Raw genomic sequence first — 15,108 nt, 5'->3', positions numbered from 1 at the left:
TTGTAAGGTACTAGATAAAGTGATGTATATAATCAACCACTTCAAGGGGGCTAAATCCTCCAACACATAAATTCTAAAAAAATACTTGCTTACATTTTCATTAATAACGGAAATATAAATAAATATTACAATTAACAACACCTGAAACTCACTAAAATTAAGCAACTAACAACCCAATCGGAACGGTTACCGAAATAGATTTCAAAACTAATCCCAATAACCAACCCCAAAGGCCCAAGGCCCATAGGCCCATAACAATCCCTCCCTCGTCAAAAAACCTTGCCCTCAAGGTTTGGGAAGTCATTCGACAGTTTCCCATACTACACCCACAAAGCTTCATCAAGCCCTAACCCTTTCCATTTGACCAACAACTCGGTCACTGCTTGGCATCCTTTCTTTTGCATTCACCGTTGTAGAATCTCTTCAAGTTCTACTTTGAAAACTCCATCTTCATCGCATGGAGAAAGGGTAGGGATCAACACAGTTTTATGCCCTAACTTTTTCTTCAAATGCTATACATGGAACATGGGATGCACCAAAGTATTAGGTGGAAGATCCAACTGATAAGCCATACTACTAATTTGCTACATAACCTTGAAGGGTCCAAAAAAATCTGGATGAGAGTTTCAAGTTTCGGCATTGAACCACCTATTGTTGCTTATATGGTTGAAGACACAGGTAAACCATATCTCCCATGTCAAAACTACTTTCAGTTCTTTTAAGATCTACAAATCTCTTCATCCTTTCCTATGTGATGTGCAGATTTTCCCTCAATCGTCTTAATACTAAATCCCGAGATCTTAGGGCCTCCTTCACGGATTGCACAGATGATGTACCTAGAGTATAAGCCAAAAAGGGCAGTGGTAAGTACCCATAAACCACTTCAAATGGTTTAAGTTTTGTTGAGGCATGCTTATTCGTATTATACCAACATCCCGCCATAGGTAACCAGTTAGACCACTCCCTTGGTTTGTCCCGTGAAAAACACCTCAAGCAATGTTCAACACAATTTTTTACCACCTCTATTTGGTCGTCGGTTTGAGAGTGGTAAGTAGAACTAAATTTAAGTTCAATCCCTTGCAACTTGAACAATTCTCTCCAAAACTAACTTATAAGAGTAGGGTCTCTATCACTAACAATCGAATTAGGCATCCCATGCAATTTAAAAACATTAGCAGTAAATACTTGAGCTATGTTAACAACTGTATAAGGGCAAGACACAGGGATGAAATGGGCATACTTACTAAATCGATCCATAATTACGAAAATCACACTGAAGCCATTCGAAAAGGGGCAACCCTTCAATGAAATCTAGGGAGATATCAAACCATACATTCTCAGGAATAGGCAATGGCTGAAGTAGACTTGTTGGGTGTAGAGTATCAACTTTATTTTTTTGACAAACTTCACACTCCTTATTAAAATTAGGGGTGGGCAGCGGGTGCCCGCCACCCGCTGCACCGTACCGTTCGCCCCGCCCCCGCCTGGGTGGGGCGGGGGATCCGCCCCGCACAGGCCGGGGGCGGGGCACCCCGCCCCGTAAGAAGGGGAACTGCGGAGGCGGGGGACGGAGGGGGCTCAACCCCGCTCTGTAAATCCCCCGCCCCGCCCCTGCATATATAAGGCCCCCTCCGTTCCCCTCCATCCCCCTGCATAGATATGCCGTGGTTGGGCGAGACCGCCCACGCCGAGGTCCTCTGCTTCTTTTGGGACTCGATTGCGCGCTCATCCGCTATGGAAGACGAGGACGCTCCAGAAGTACCCTTAATATTCTCCTCCAAATTGAGCTCGAGCTCCAGCGCGTCGAAGTCACGGTCCACGTCGCCAGCACCGTCGTCATAAGTCCACAAAAGCCCCTCGTAGGTCAAGCCCTTCTCGCCGTCGATGAACTCGCCGTATGTCCTAAAAACCTCGTCGAGAATGGCGTTGATTTGCTCTTCGCTGAACTTAACCCTAGGGTTCACCACCACGACGAGAGCCTCCATTTCGTCCCTGTTGAGACCTCCGTCTCGATTCGCATCGAATTGCTGGAAAATCCTCTTCACCTTCTCTGATTTGCTACCCCTCGTCGCCATTTCTCCTCTCCTTTTCCTTTTAGGGTTTGGATCAACTTTGAGAAAGACGACACTCTCTGGAAGATAGAAAAAATTGGCGGAGGGCGGACGGCTAGAGGTCCACCCCCGCACCCCCGTCAGCGGACGGGGGCGGAGTCCGGAGAAAAAATCCCATCCCCCGTTCATGCGGGGGCAGGGGGCGGAGAAGGGGTGGCCCCGCCCCATAGGGGGCGGGTAGCACCCCTAATTAAAATTCTTGACATCTCTTTTCATACCATTCCATTAAAAATTGGCTTGAGCTCGATGTAAAGTTTTGTGCAGACCTGAATGTCCAGCTTGAGGGTTGCTATGAACCAATTGTAGCAATTGATCCCTAAGAGCTGTTGATTGCCCAATAAACAATCTGTCCTTGTAAAAAAGTAGTCCATCCTTCAGCTTATATTTAGTAGTGTCCAGCATGTGCTTGGCATAGTCATCCAACAACTTCTACAATATAGGATCTTGTAAGTATGATGCCTTTAAATCAGCAAACCAACCTACTGTTGGAAAAGACATGCGACAGTCTAACGTTCTTCTTCCCACTTCCTTGATAATGCATCAGCCACCATATTGTCTTTTACCTTCCTGTGCTCAACTACAAAATCAAAACCTAATAATTTAGTGAGTCATTTCTGCTGCATAGGTGTCCCGCTTTTTTGCTCAAGTAAATACTCGAGACTTTGATGATTAGTTTGAATGCAAAAAGTCTAGCCCAAAAAATAGGAACACCACTTCTTAACAGCCATAACTAAAGCCATGTACTCATAAGTCGATAGATGTAGAGCCTTGCCATGGAGAACTTGACTCATAAAGGCAATGGGTCTATTCTGCTGCATCAAAACAACACCTACACTACAACCTGAAGTATCACATTGAATGGTGAAAGATTTAGTAAAATCAAGAAGAATAAAAACAAGAGGGTTGGACACAGCTTACTTAAGTGCAATGAAGGCCTCTTTTGCTTCTTGGTTCCATTCAAAAGAATTTTTCCTAAGTAGTGAGGTTAAGGGAGTAGCAATGGAACTATACCCCTTGATAAGATTTCTATAATGGCCCGTAAGACCTAGGAAACCCCATAAGTACTTAATGGTTGTAGGAAATGGCCAATTTAACATTGAATCAATCTTCTTAGGGTCTACCTAAACACTATCCTTGGAGATAAGATGGCCAAGGTATTTGATTTCATGACTCCCAAATGAACATTTGGATTGTTTGGCAAAAAGTTGCTGGTTTTTTAGAATTTCTAAGACAACTTGTAAATGCACAAGATGATCTTCTAAATCCTTTCTATAAATAAGAATGTCATAAAAAAAAAACCAATATGAATTTACGCAAGTAAGGTTTTAAAAATGTGATTCATGAGGGATTGGAAAGTTAAGGGTGTTGGTGAGATTAAAAGGCATTACTAAAAATTTATAATGACCCTCCTGCGTTCAGAAGACAATTTTTGGAATATCTTCAGTGTGCACTCTAATTTGATGATAACTGGATCGGAAATTCAATTTATTAAAAATAGTTGCACCGTGAAGTTCATCTAAAAGCTCGTCGACAATAGGAATTGGGAATTTAACTTCAACTGTTTCTTTATTGAGAGATCGATAATCCACGCAAAGACACCAACTGTCGTCTTATTTATGCACGAGGTGAATTGGGGAGGAAAAAGGGCTTTGACAAAGACGAATGATTCCAGATTTGAGCATATCATTGACTAGTTTTTTAATTTCAAATTTTTGGAAATAAGGATATCTATAGGGACCTACACAAACTGGCTTAGCATTCGATTGGAGAGTTATATGGTGGTCATGATCACGTTTAGGAGGTAGACCAAGAGGTTCTACAAAGACTCGTTGAAACTATTTGAACAAGGTAAGAATGAGTGGGTTAGTATCTAAGCAAGAATTGGTATTTTCATGAGATGCAAGAAGCTGTAAAACCAAACCCTTTTTTGTCTTATTTCATATCCCGACCGAACTCTTCTCCCGCCATTAAAGATACCTCAGTGGGTGAGATGCCCTGCAAAACATTCTCACACCCAAAAAACAAATAAACTCCATTCGTAATTTGTCAAAATCCCATCCAAGAATTGGGTTAGCACCTTCCTTCACTTAATAATATGTCTCCGTTGTCCACCTTAACTTGAAGTTCATATGTTGGTTCTAATTACAGGTGAGCTCGTTGCTGAATGGATGGATCCATGAAGCAGGGAGTACTGCTGGTATCCATGAGAATCACCACTAGACAGCCACAGACCTGGCCCAAAATGAGCATGGTTTTTTAGCTATGGGGCCCAGATAATGCATGGATCAAAATGCCCAATAGCTGCTCCGTAACTTCGAGCTATGTGTCACCAAAATTGGATGTATTAGCCAATTGGATTGATTCTGTACTAGGCTGGAGCTTCTCCTTATCGCTGGGTTCCATGCATTCCATAATAAAAAGGTGGGCAAATTTGCATTTATGACCCGACCCTCATTTTTCATCACAATTATAAAAAAGTATGCATTCTCTCCGCTCCTTCATATGTATTGGGGATAATCTTTGAACTGAAAGTATAGCTTATTTCTCTAGCGTTAAAGGAAAAGTAACAATAGGTCGATTAGGAGTAGACCCGAAGCAGTTGGTACACCTGCATTTTAGTCATACCGAAAGCCATGGTGAGATTCAAGGGATTAAGCATATGTACCATAAAACGGATATCCTCCCTTAACCCGCTCAAGAAGAAACTGAGGTTGTATGACTAAGCTAGTCTTTTTAGTTGATTAGACTGGATCTCAAATTCTGTTTTGTAGGCCTCCACAGTTGCAGTCTGTTGCAACCTAGTGATGGCCTCCATAGGATCATCAAACATAATAGGACCAAATTCTATGAGTAGAGTCTGAGTGAACTCGTCCGAGTAAGTAATTCCACCAGATGATTCTAAATCCTGAAACTAAGTAAGTGTCTTGCCCTCCATATCAAAAGAGGCCAAGAGGACCCGATGGTGTGGATTGGTTTGATGGTATGTAAAAAATTGGTTGGCACGATATATCCAACCATTAGGATCTTGACCATCAAACTTAGGGAATTTGAGACAAATCATCCTAGTTTGAATGCCTTTGCGCTCCTTGAACAGCGGGTTCCCATGTGAATTTGATCCCGTAGTTGAATCATCCTTCAACTTTCCCTACGCACAGACTAATGTCTCCATGTTAGCCACAACAAGTTGTAGTTGTTGTGTCAATCCATCCACTGCCTATTGCAGCGTATGTTGATGCTGGTTTTGAGCCTCCTAGTTGGTATGTAATGAGGACACTGACTCAGCCAATTGGGAAAAATGTGTATTGTTTCCTTGTTCCTCAGCCATGGACTGTAGCTTTGGATACCACTTGTAAAGTGCTAGATAACGAGATGTAAATAATTAGCCACTTCGAGGGGACTAAATCCTTCAACATATAAATTCTAGAAAAATACTTGCTTGCATTTTCATTAATAACGAAAATATAAATAAACATTACAACTAACAACGCTCGAAAAATACTCGCTAAAATTAAGCAACGAACAACCCACTACTCGCAGCACTTCATCACAGCTGCTTCTACTAACAAACCCAAAGACTCAGACTCCAACAATACCCCAAAGACTCGAAATCATAACAACTTAGATAAATTCAAACATAGAAGAAATAAACTAAACCAACACAAGGCCTTCATCAGATAAGCCTTAATAACCAACTCCAAAGGCCCAAGGCCCATAGGCCCATGATACCAACCCAGATCCAGGCATTAGCGCATTGCATCCTTTCCCGCATCATCCTTTGCATCATAAACTACCAAACTAACACATCGCATCAATTCTTTCTCCGTCTCCATGCATTAGCGCCCTACACATTATGTAAAGGATATAGAAATTCCAATTACAAAGTCAGGACCATACTTATTCAAGATAAACTCAATAATTGATAATTCTTTAGATGTAAGCATAAGGTTATGAGAGCAACATGTAATAGAGTGTCAAGACCTTTGGAGAAAACAACAGTTCCACCTCTTATAATTATGGGGTAGTGAGGGAGCTCGCAGGCTCAAAATCTACTGGGTGCATGAGATCAATTTGAGGAAAAAAAAAAAAAAAATGAAAGATAAGCTAAATTGAGGATATAGGAAATGGATAAAAAAACCTTTCGTTTTATCACTTCTTTAAGAAGTACTAAAAGCCACCTCCCTAGATATTTTCACATTAAATGTAAACTTTAGAACCGTAAGAAGAATTTATACCCTCTACAGACCAATTAAACTCAAACAGAGTACACATAATTTCTATTAGAATCTAATTTATGTTGTTATTCATTCAAATACCATGAATTAAAATACTCTCCTCCCCTCAGTATACATTATTTGATGCAAGAGTGTTGTGGTTTTGGAGATAATGCAAGATATTGAATATAATTTATGTTGTTAGGGTGCGACAAAAGTTAGGGCTACTCAAGTATGGAAAGAGAGATACTTGGCGTTGAAGAGAGCTGTTGAAGAGGGCTTTCTGCGACAACTATCAATGGGTGTTATCAACGACGGTTTGGGTGATGGGGAACTTGAAGAGTCTCTATTTTCTACGAGTTTGGGAAGGGTAAAGGGGAAAGGGAAATGGAGGAGAGGGTCTAGGTAGTGGGAAAGAGTGAAAAAAAAATTGGGATCCCTTTGTCTCCCTGTCAATTCTCTTATTTTTATGGTGGAATCTTGCATATTCTCATTTTCCTCTTATATGACCCTCGATCTCTCCCCTCCTTTCCCTTTCCCCTTTCTCTCTTTTCGAATCATATAGCACTTGTAACAGCCCGCTAGAAATTCAATTGTGAAATTTCTATTAACTTTAGGAACCTCGTGAAAACCCCATAAGTTTTCACGAATCCATTAATCGCATAGGTTTTTGTCTAACTACATAGTTAGTGTTATTATTTGCTATGGTATCAGAAGTGTGTTTTTGATTATTGGAGATAGTTAGAAGTGTCAAAATGTATTATGATTTGTGCCATTAGACTCGGAGGGTTATTTAAAGTCTTATGGCGCAATAACATTTTTTCATATTTTTGGACAAAACGTCTGTTCAAAACTGTAGATATTATTGGATAAAAAAAAATATCTTGAGGTAATTTTCATGAATATTATTGGGTAAAAATATTTTGAGTTGATTTTTATAGATATTATTAGATAAAAATATCTTAAGTTGATTTTTTGTAGATACTATTGGATAGAATATTATGAGATAATCTTTTATAGATATTTTGGGTAGGAGAAAACTACACTCAAATCTCAACTTCAGCCTCATCTCTTCCATATCTCATCCATAAGTATCTCCAGCCACCTCTTCCCACGAAATTATCTTCATTTACACTTTCCATTGAAAGAATATCAAACACTCTCTCTCGGACAGCTTTTAGGAGGTTTTTTGCACACCCATTTCGAAGCTTTTTTAAGTATTTTATCATAAAGTCTCCTTCATATAAGTTGTTCCTTTTTTAGTCTAGTTTACGTGGATATCTTATTTGTCCCATTTGAAGATCATTTGATCAGTTAAATATTATATAAACTATAGAAAGGTCATTCTGGGAGATAAACTGGAGAATATATTATAGTTTGGAGTTTTTGACCAAGCTAATGGATAGATATTGGTCCGAAATTTTTATGGAGTATTGTTAACATGTGTATATGATTATTGGTTGAGGATTTTTGCATGATTAAAGGTTTTGATGAAAGATTTTCTTAGATTTAGAAACTTAGAAACTGGAAGAGGAAAAACAGTTTCTGTTTTGAGAAAGTTTAACTCTTTGGTAGTCTAAACCTATTCCAATGACTATGATAATTTTATTGGAGGATCCTAAGCATCTTATATACATTTTATATTATTATTTTGAAGATATTTGATGTTAGTTTCAAAGATATGAAATTTTATACAAAGAGATATTCAAATAAGCCAAAGTGTGGATATTCTTGGCTAAATTTATGTTTTAATTAATTTCTAACCACGTGATCTTGAATTAGAAGCTTCTATATATTTTAGGACATCTTTTTAAACCATGTGATGGTTTGGTTTGAAGATCATATATTTATAAGTCATAGATCAAGAGATTTATCAAAACTAGTTGAGGAAAAAGTTTCTATTTTTGGACTAAGTGTAAAACCAAAAACTCCAAATGTTATTTTATGATTTTGGTGACTTTAGTTTGATGATTTAAAGCATGGTTGATGTTAGGATGATATTATGAATATGTTAGAAGTAAGATTTGATTTTTGAAATTCTTGGAGATGTTTTGATTTAAGGTCAAAACTTGTGATTCAAGTGCTTGGATCTTTTTACAAAAAAGTTTAGTGTTAATTATTAGCTTTTTCTAAATGGATGTTTTAAGTATGGTTTTGAACTTAAGATTGGAAGATGTTTGTTGCAAAATTTTGGTTTAAGCATGAGTTTTGAAGTTGGAAGGAATTACAACAAAAATCAAGGGAAATGGCCTATGGATGTTTCGACCATAGTGTGTTTTTTATAGTTGTGTTTTGTTTTAAATTTTTCTGAGTTGATATTTAAGTTTATGACAAAATTTACATGAGGAATGTAAATTTTGGAAACTTTTGGAGTTAGTATGCAAAATCCGTAAGTTATGGATAAAACGGTCATTTTCTCACATGTAGAGAATAAAATGAAAATTTTACTCTTTAAGTTAGTATTTTCCATATTTCAAATTATTAGTGATTTAGTTCTAACTTTTAGAATCACTAATTACAGTTCCTCGTGGTCGCACTTGAAGTTTTATAAGAAACGCGGAAATCAAGGTAAGTTAGCTTTTAACTTACTAGCAATCTACTGTGTATGTGTGTTAAGTAAATGAACTACAGTATATGTATGTATGTTATCATATATGTCATGCCATGCCAAGTTATCACGTAATTGTCTATTATACAGAATTTATTCTGTCATCAATTTTTATCTGTTACATAATATATTCTGTCATGTATTACAGTACATTACAAGTATGTCATGTTAAATATGTTGTCTATTATATGTTATGCCATGTTACGAAATGTTTCTATCTCAAGTTGGTCATGTATTTCAAGTTATGTTCAAATCACGTTATGTTATGTCAGGGCTTCAGTCATTTCGTATTCCAGTCACGTTTCATCTTAATTACTTATGTATGGGGTCACAGCAATTGTGACACATACACTACGTGAGACACAGCAATTGTGACACGTAGAATACATGGGGCCACAACAACTGTGGAGTATGTATTTTTCATGTTAAGTCAAGTTTGTGTAGAATACATGGGGCCACAACAACTGTGGAGTATGTATTTACACGTAGAATACATGGAGCCACAATAACTGTGGAGTATGTATTTTTCATGTTAAGTCAAGTTTGTGTAGAATACATGGAGCCACAACAACTGTGGAGTATGTATTTTTCATGTTAAGTCAAGTTTCAGATCAAGTTCATGTCAAGTCAAGTTCAGTTCATGTTTCAATTTAAGTTATGTCAATTATGCTATGTTGTACGCCAAGTTATGCTTTAATTACTTATGAATTTGATTATGCATTTATGCTTTTACTGTCATGCATGCATCATTAGCTTGTGTGGAAGTTTTTTGTTAACTTACTGAGATTTGTAATCAAATCTCACTTTGGTAGTCCCAACTACCATTCCCCCCGAATGGTAGATCTTGTTACAGGATCTGAAGGAGAATCAGGAGCTGATCAACTATACACAGTTGACTAAGCGACGGTGCGACGTCAATGTTAATACAGTAGTTAACGTAAATTACTACTTGTACAATGGAGTTGCATCTTTAGTACTTTTTGGATCATAACCATTTTGGACTAGTGTTGTGATCTATTTAATGGGTCTTTATGTATGAAGTATGTTTTAAGCATTTGGGATATTTTCAATTTGGTGCATAGTATTGCTAAAGAAAAAAAATTATCCGCTGCGAATATTGCATAATATTAGATGCATGTTAGGAACATTGCATCTTATATGTCATGAACGGGGGCAGGTAACCTTGTGTTGCATGTCTCGACGCTTTAAATGTTTGTCCGATCCCAAACGGAATTTGAGGGCGTCACAGCACTCCTCTCCCCGACTCAAATCTCCTATCCTAAAATCTAACGAAATACTTATTTATCTAGGTTTGTTTGTATTGTGACAATTTTTTATCTGGGTTATGATAGAATTTTCTTCTTGTGTAGAGAGTTTCTGGGGATTTTGCTGGTCTTAGCTAAGGGTAAAGCAGTGGAATGCTTCTAGGCTAAAATTAGAGAGAGAGAGAGAGAGAGAGAGAGGGAGGAGATCGACGCGAGGTGGGGGGAAGAGGAGAGAGAGGGGGGAAGAGATCGGGTTGCGGGGAAAAATGAAAAAATAAAATTTAATTCTCTACGTACGATTCTATTCTTCAATTTGCTACAATCTTTATGTGTCAGCTCATTATTTGTGGGTGTAAAACAAGAAATTTACCCATCCAGCTAGTAGCGTCTATCATAATATTTATATATTGGTTTGCAATTTATATCTAATCTATCTATAATATAGAAGTCAGTTAGATCCTATCCGGTAGGAATTCATCTGATGACTTGGCCCAAATTATCTCTCTACATATTTCATCAAAAACTGATATCTCCATATTACGGATACTAACCTGACCAAAGTACCTCTGCTATAGACTCAAGGTTGGGCTAAAAAGGTCCTTGCCACATATCCAAATGGACTAAACTGCCCTTAAAACAAATAAAACTAGATAGAAATACTAATCATCCAATTCAAACCATCCAACCAAAAAGCTTTAGAAATGTCGACAGCCAAAAATCTCAGCAACCAGAAAGCTACTAATTATTGAAAGAGACACAAATCCATAGTGGTGTTGTCCATGTGAGAAGACCAAACCAAAGACGATGTCTTGGGTCTCAGTTTACTTACCTGGCTCTTTAATTGACAATTTGTGGACTTCTGAAAACGTCTTTCAATGTAGCTTGCCAAGAAAATTTAAGGATGTGAAGACCAACAGCAATGACAATGTCTCTACTACGGAAGGGATTGCATGTGTGTATGCGTGGAGAGAGAGAGAGAGAGAGAGAGAGAGAGAGAGAGAGAGAGAGAGAGTCATGATATTATCTGTTCAATATAATATTTATGTTATTGCGTTGTATTTAAAAAACCTAAGACATGAGATTATGTTCTAATTTCTGCCCCTATCAAAGAATATAATAATGGCTTATATTTTTGATGTTATTCCATTACACATGTGCCCAACATCATTTGTCCATATTGGTATTATAATGAAATGCTTATGAAACACCAAAAACACCACTGCCATTTTTTAGAACTATTTGTCTCTGCATGCTATAAATAGTTCATGTTTTCACACTAGTATAGGCTCGTTACTTATTGAGTTATTGATAACTAATCTGATTATCTCCATTATCTTTCAGATAACTTTGAGGCTCCAGCTGAGGATCAGCAATAGAAAGTACAAGCAAATTAGTTGAGCGTAGAGGAATAAGTGCCAAAGAGGCACAAGTGAGTTTACAGATTGGAATAAGTCCAAAGGGTACAAGAGATTATTAGAGGATTGTTATTCTGGATATTAGTTATTCTACTTTTGAAAAATACTTTTAGATCAGAGAATGCTATATGTACTTAACAAAAACATAAGAAAAATATAAAAGACAATTTGAGGAAACACAAACAACGAAAAAACAAAACAAACAATAGAGCAACGAAAAATGAAAACAAACCGAAAAGCAACACATAAGAAAATAAAAATTAAGAAACAAAAAGCAACCCAACAACTCATCTTCAGATGTCTAATTGTCGTCGACATCTAACCAGATAAGATCTAGCAATAATGATCTCATGGACCATGCTATAGAATTTCCTAAATGGTACACAAACAAAGACAAAATTAGAATTAAAAACATAGAGTAAACATTAAAGAAATAATTCTTTAAATAGAGCAAACAATTTCTTAAGGATTGAATGAAAAGAGAGGAGAAAAGAACAAAAAAAGGCAAAAGTTCGAGTGCTTACCGCCAGGGATCATCTCCAACAAGCAAGTCTTGTGGCTAAATGACTATTAGTGAGGGATATACCAAACTATTTACAACCGCCAACTCCCTTAGGTTTCACTTATTTTTGTAAAAGTAGTGTTTGTGGTTTCATCAAGGTTGGATAAGGAGAATATGGGTTACCTGTCAGGGGCAATAGAGGTAACAACTTATTTCTAAGATGCTGCTTAACTGCTGCTGCAGGAAGTTTCATGTTGCATTCCATATTAAATGAGGGATGCATCATGGTGGGAACATGCAAGTAAGTTAGATCTTTGATCCTGTTTTAAAATATGCTTCTTCATCCAATCAGCATTATGATCAATAATGGGTCAACTGAATCCAAAGGGAGTTCGAGAAGCTAATATTGAATTCCTATAGCTCATTTCATTCATCTATTTAGGAACACAATCATCTCATCCCTCTCTTGGAGCAAAACGAGATTTAGTTTGGTTCATATTCTGTGTATGAGTCTATAAAGTAGGTTTTGAGCAGTGTCTGAGTCATTAATCTCAATAACTAAGCTGCTTTTCTATTTCTTTCTTTTATTTTTCTTATGTTTTATTTTTTCATTTGTTAACATTTTTTGTTGCTTTTATGTTTGTTTTGCCTTTTGCTTTTCCATTACTTCCTTCTATTTTTCTTACGTTCTTTAAATGAGATTGGTATCCACATGGATTTTTACATTTTTCTTGCATTTTTGTTAAATATGCATAGCATTCCTCTTTAGATAATGATGGATCATTTGAGACATTGTAGAGTTTCTTTTACTTTATATGTTGGAGGAGTTCATTAACGTCTCTATGGAAGAATGTATATTTTTTAATAAATGAGTTTTATATGTTATAGAGACTCCCCCTTTTCTCACTGGGAGTCAATACTTGTATTGTTGGAAATATGCTTTTTAAGTGGCAGGAATTCACTCGCTTACCCTCTGGATACGAGGTGTGATAGTTGGTATCAAAGCCAAATGTGATAGATTTTGCAGACTCTAGGTCAAAGTAAGATATGGGTAGGAATAAGTAGAATAAGGAATTGAATTTTTTATTATTATTTATATTTGTATTCACAGTGATACCCCTACTTACCTGAGTATTGTGCTGAAACGATTAACTAAATCTAAGTTTTCCAGGATTCCACCTTCTTGCCATGCACTTAACCTTTTGGAATTGAATGGATCAAATACTGAGGAGGGGGACAATTCTAATGCTTATTAGGTAATTCGAGTTGTGGCACAACAATATTGTAGAAGGTTGCACAGTCGAGCAACTCAAACAGATGCACCCACCCTCTTTTGACGAAAGAGGAGAATCAACTATGGCTAAAGACTGGATCTGGGATGTCGAGGAGTTACACTAAGTCCTCAAGTTCACATACAAACAAAAAGTATTGCAATTTACCTTTAAGTTGATTGGTGAAGGAAAACGTTGGTGGATTGTGAAGAGGACTATTAGAGAAGCTGATAGGGGAGAAGTCTCTATTAGAGCATCCACATCCGGATGAGCAAACTTTTTCCTAAATTTTTGTTAAAATCATCTTTCTCTAAATTTTTCCCTAAATTTTACTCATTTTTCCAAAACATCCTACATTTTACTCCATATTCTTTCTCTATTCTTTCTTTATTATTTTTTTCTCACTTCCTTTTATATTCTTTCTTATATTCTATTAAAATATAATTTTAAAATAAAAAATATATAAAGAATGATTTAGGATTGCTATAGTTGCTCACCAAATTTGGGGGAGTTAATGTAGTAATCCTAAAAAAAATCAAATCTTATTTTAAGGAAGGGGATGTAGCTCCCATTTTTCCACTTTCCATGTATTTTCTCTAAAACTTGGCTAATAATTCGTTATAGGGAATGAGTTGCTGGTGCTCTTAGTTGGCCATATTTTAAGCAAATCTTCTTTTAGCATTTTTTCCAAAATCCATTAGAGGTGCCAAATTGTACTTCAATATGTTGATAAGTTTGTTGACTTGTCGTGCTTTGCCAAGTATATGATCCCAGATGATGAGAAGAAGACCTGAGAGTTTGAGTAGGACCTGAATCACAAGATATACGAACAAGTTGTGGGCTTTCAGAATCAAAATTTCTCAAAGTTGGTTTACAAGGGAACCGTATTTGAGTAGAGCCTTAAGAGGAGTGCAAAACTTCAAGATAAGATAAAAAGGTCTATGCCATAAAGGTCCCACTCTAGTAAGGTTCAAGGACAATGGAAAAAGAGGAACGAAGGGAACAGTTCAAGCTTAAGACAAGTGTAGGATAATCAACAAAATAACTCCTGCAAGTCATGCGATCTAGCAGAAGGGAAGTTGGACGATGCTTTTAATGTGGTTAACATAGTCACCTCATCAGAGATTGTCCATGGCAATTAGATAGTAGTAGGAGCCTAAACCCACTTTAGATAACCAATCCAGTGACACAAGGAAACAATCAACGAAATCTAGTACCGGCCTGACTAATCTAGTAGTGGGAGGGTGATGCGAGCTAATCTAGTAGTATTTCCTATGTTTGGGTTTGATGTGATATCCAGGAAAGGTTGGCTAGCTTCCAACCATGTCAATGTTGACTGTTTTAAAAAGGAAGTAGTATTTAGACCCCCTAAGGAAGAGGAATTTTGGTTTATTGGATCTTAGATTTGGTCCTTTCCACCAATAATATCTACAATTCAAGTTTAAAAAAAGTTACTACAAAATGGGTGTCATGTATTCTTGGCTTGGGTGGTTGAAACACTGAAGGAATAATTGAAGTTAGAAGACAACCCCATTGTGAAAGAGTACCCAAAAGTGTTCCATGAACACTTGCCTGGATTACCACCAGAGCGAGAAGTGAAGTTTGCCATTGAGTTAGTTTTAGGCACAACACATATTTCCATGGCCCCTTATAGAATGGCACCATCTAAGCTAATATATTTCAAAGATCAATTTCAAGAGTTATTGAACAAATGTTTTATTAGAG

The 15,108-nt window shown here is 37.1% G+C and overlaps 1 protein-coding gene across 1 annotated transcript in view; it reads right to left on the bottom strand.

The window, feature by feature from the left end:
• The window catches only part of LOC122298494 (splicing factor 3B subunit 1-like), a 28,386-nt gene that overhangs the window by 4,633 nt on the left and 8,645 nt on the right, over positions 1 to 15,108 (bottom strand). The window lies entirely within an intron of this gene.

This window comes from Carya illinoinensis, chromosome 16 (genome assembly GCF_018687715.1).
Source record: "Carya illinoinensis cultivar Pawnee chromosome 16, C.illinoinensisPawnee_v1, whole genome shotgun sequence".
Classification (NCBI taxonomy): Eukaryota; Viridiplantae; Streptophyta; class Magnoliopsida; order Fagales; family Juglandaceae; genus Carya; species Carya illinoinensis.
Note: the sequence above shows the minus strand (reverse complement) of the source record. Positions and strands in the feature narration are given on the sequence as shown.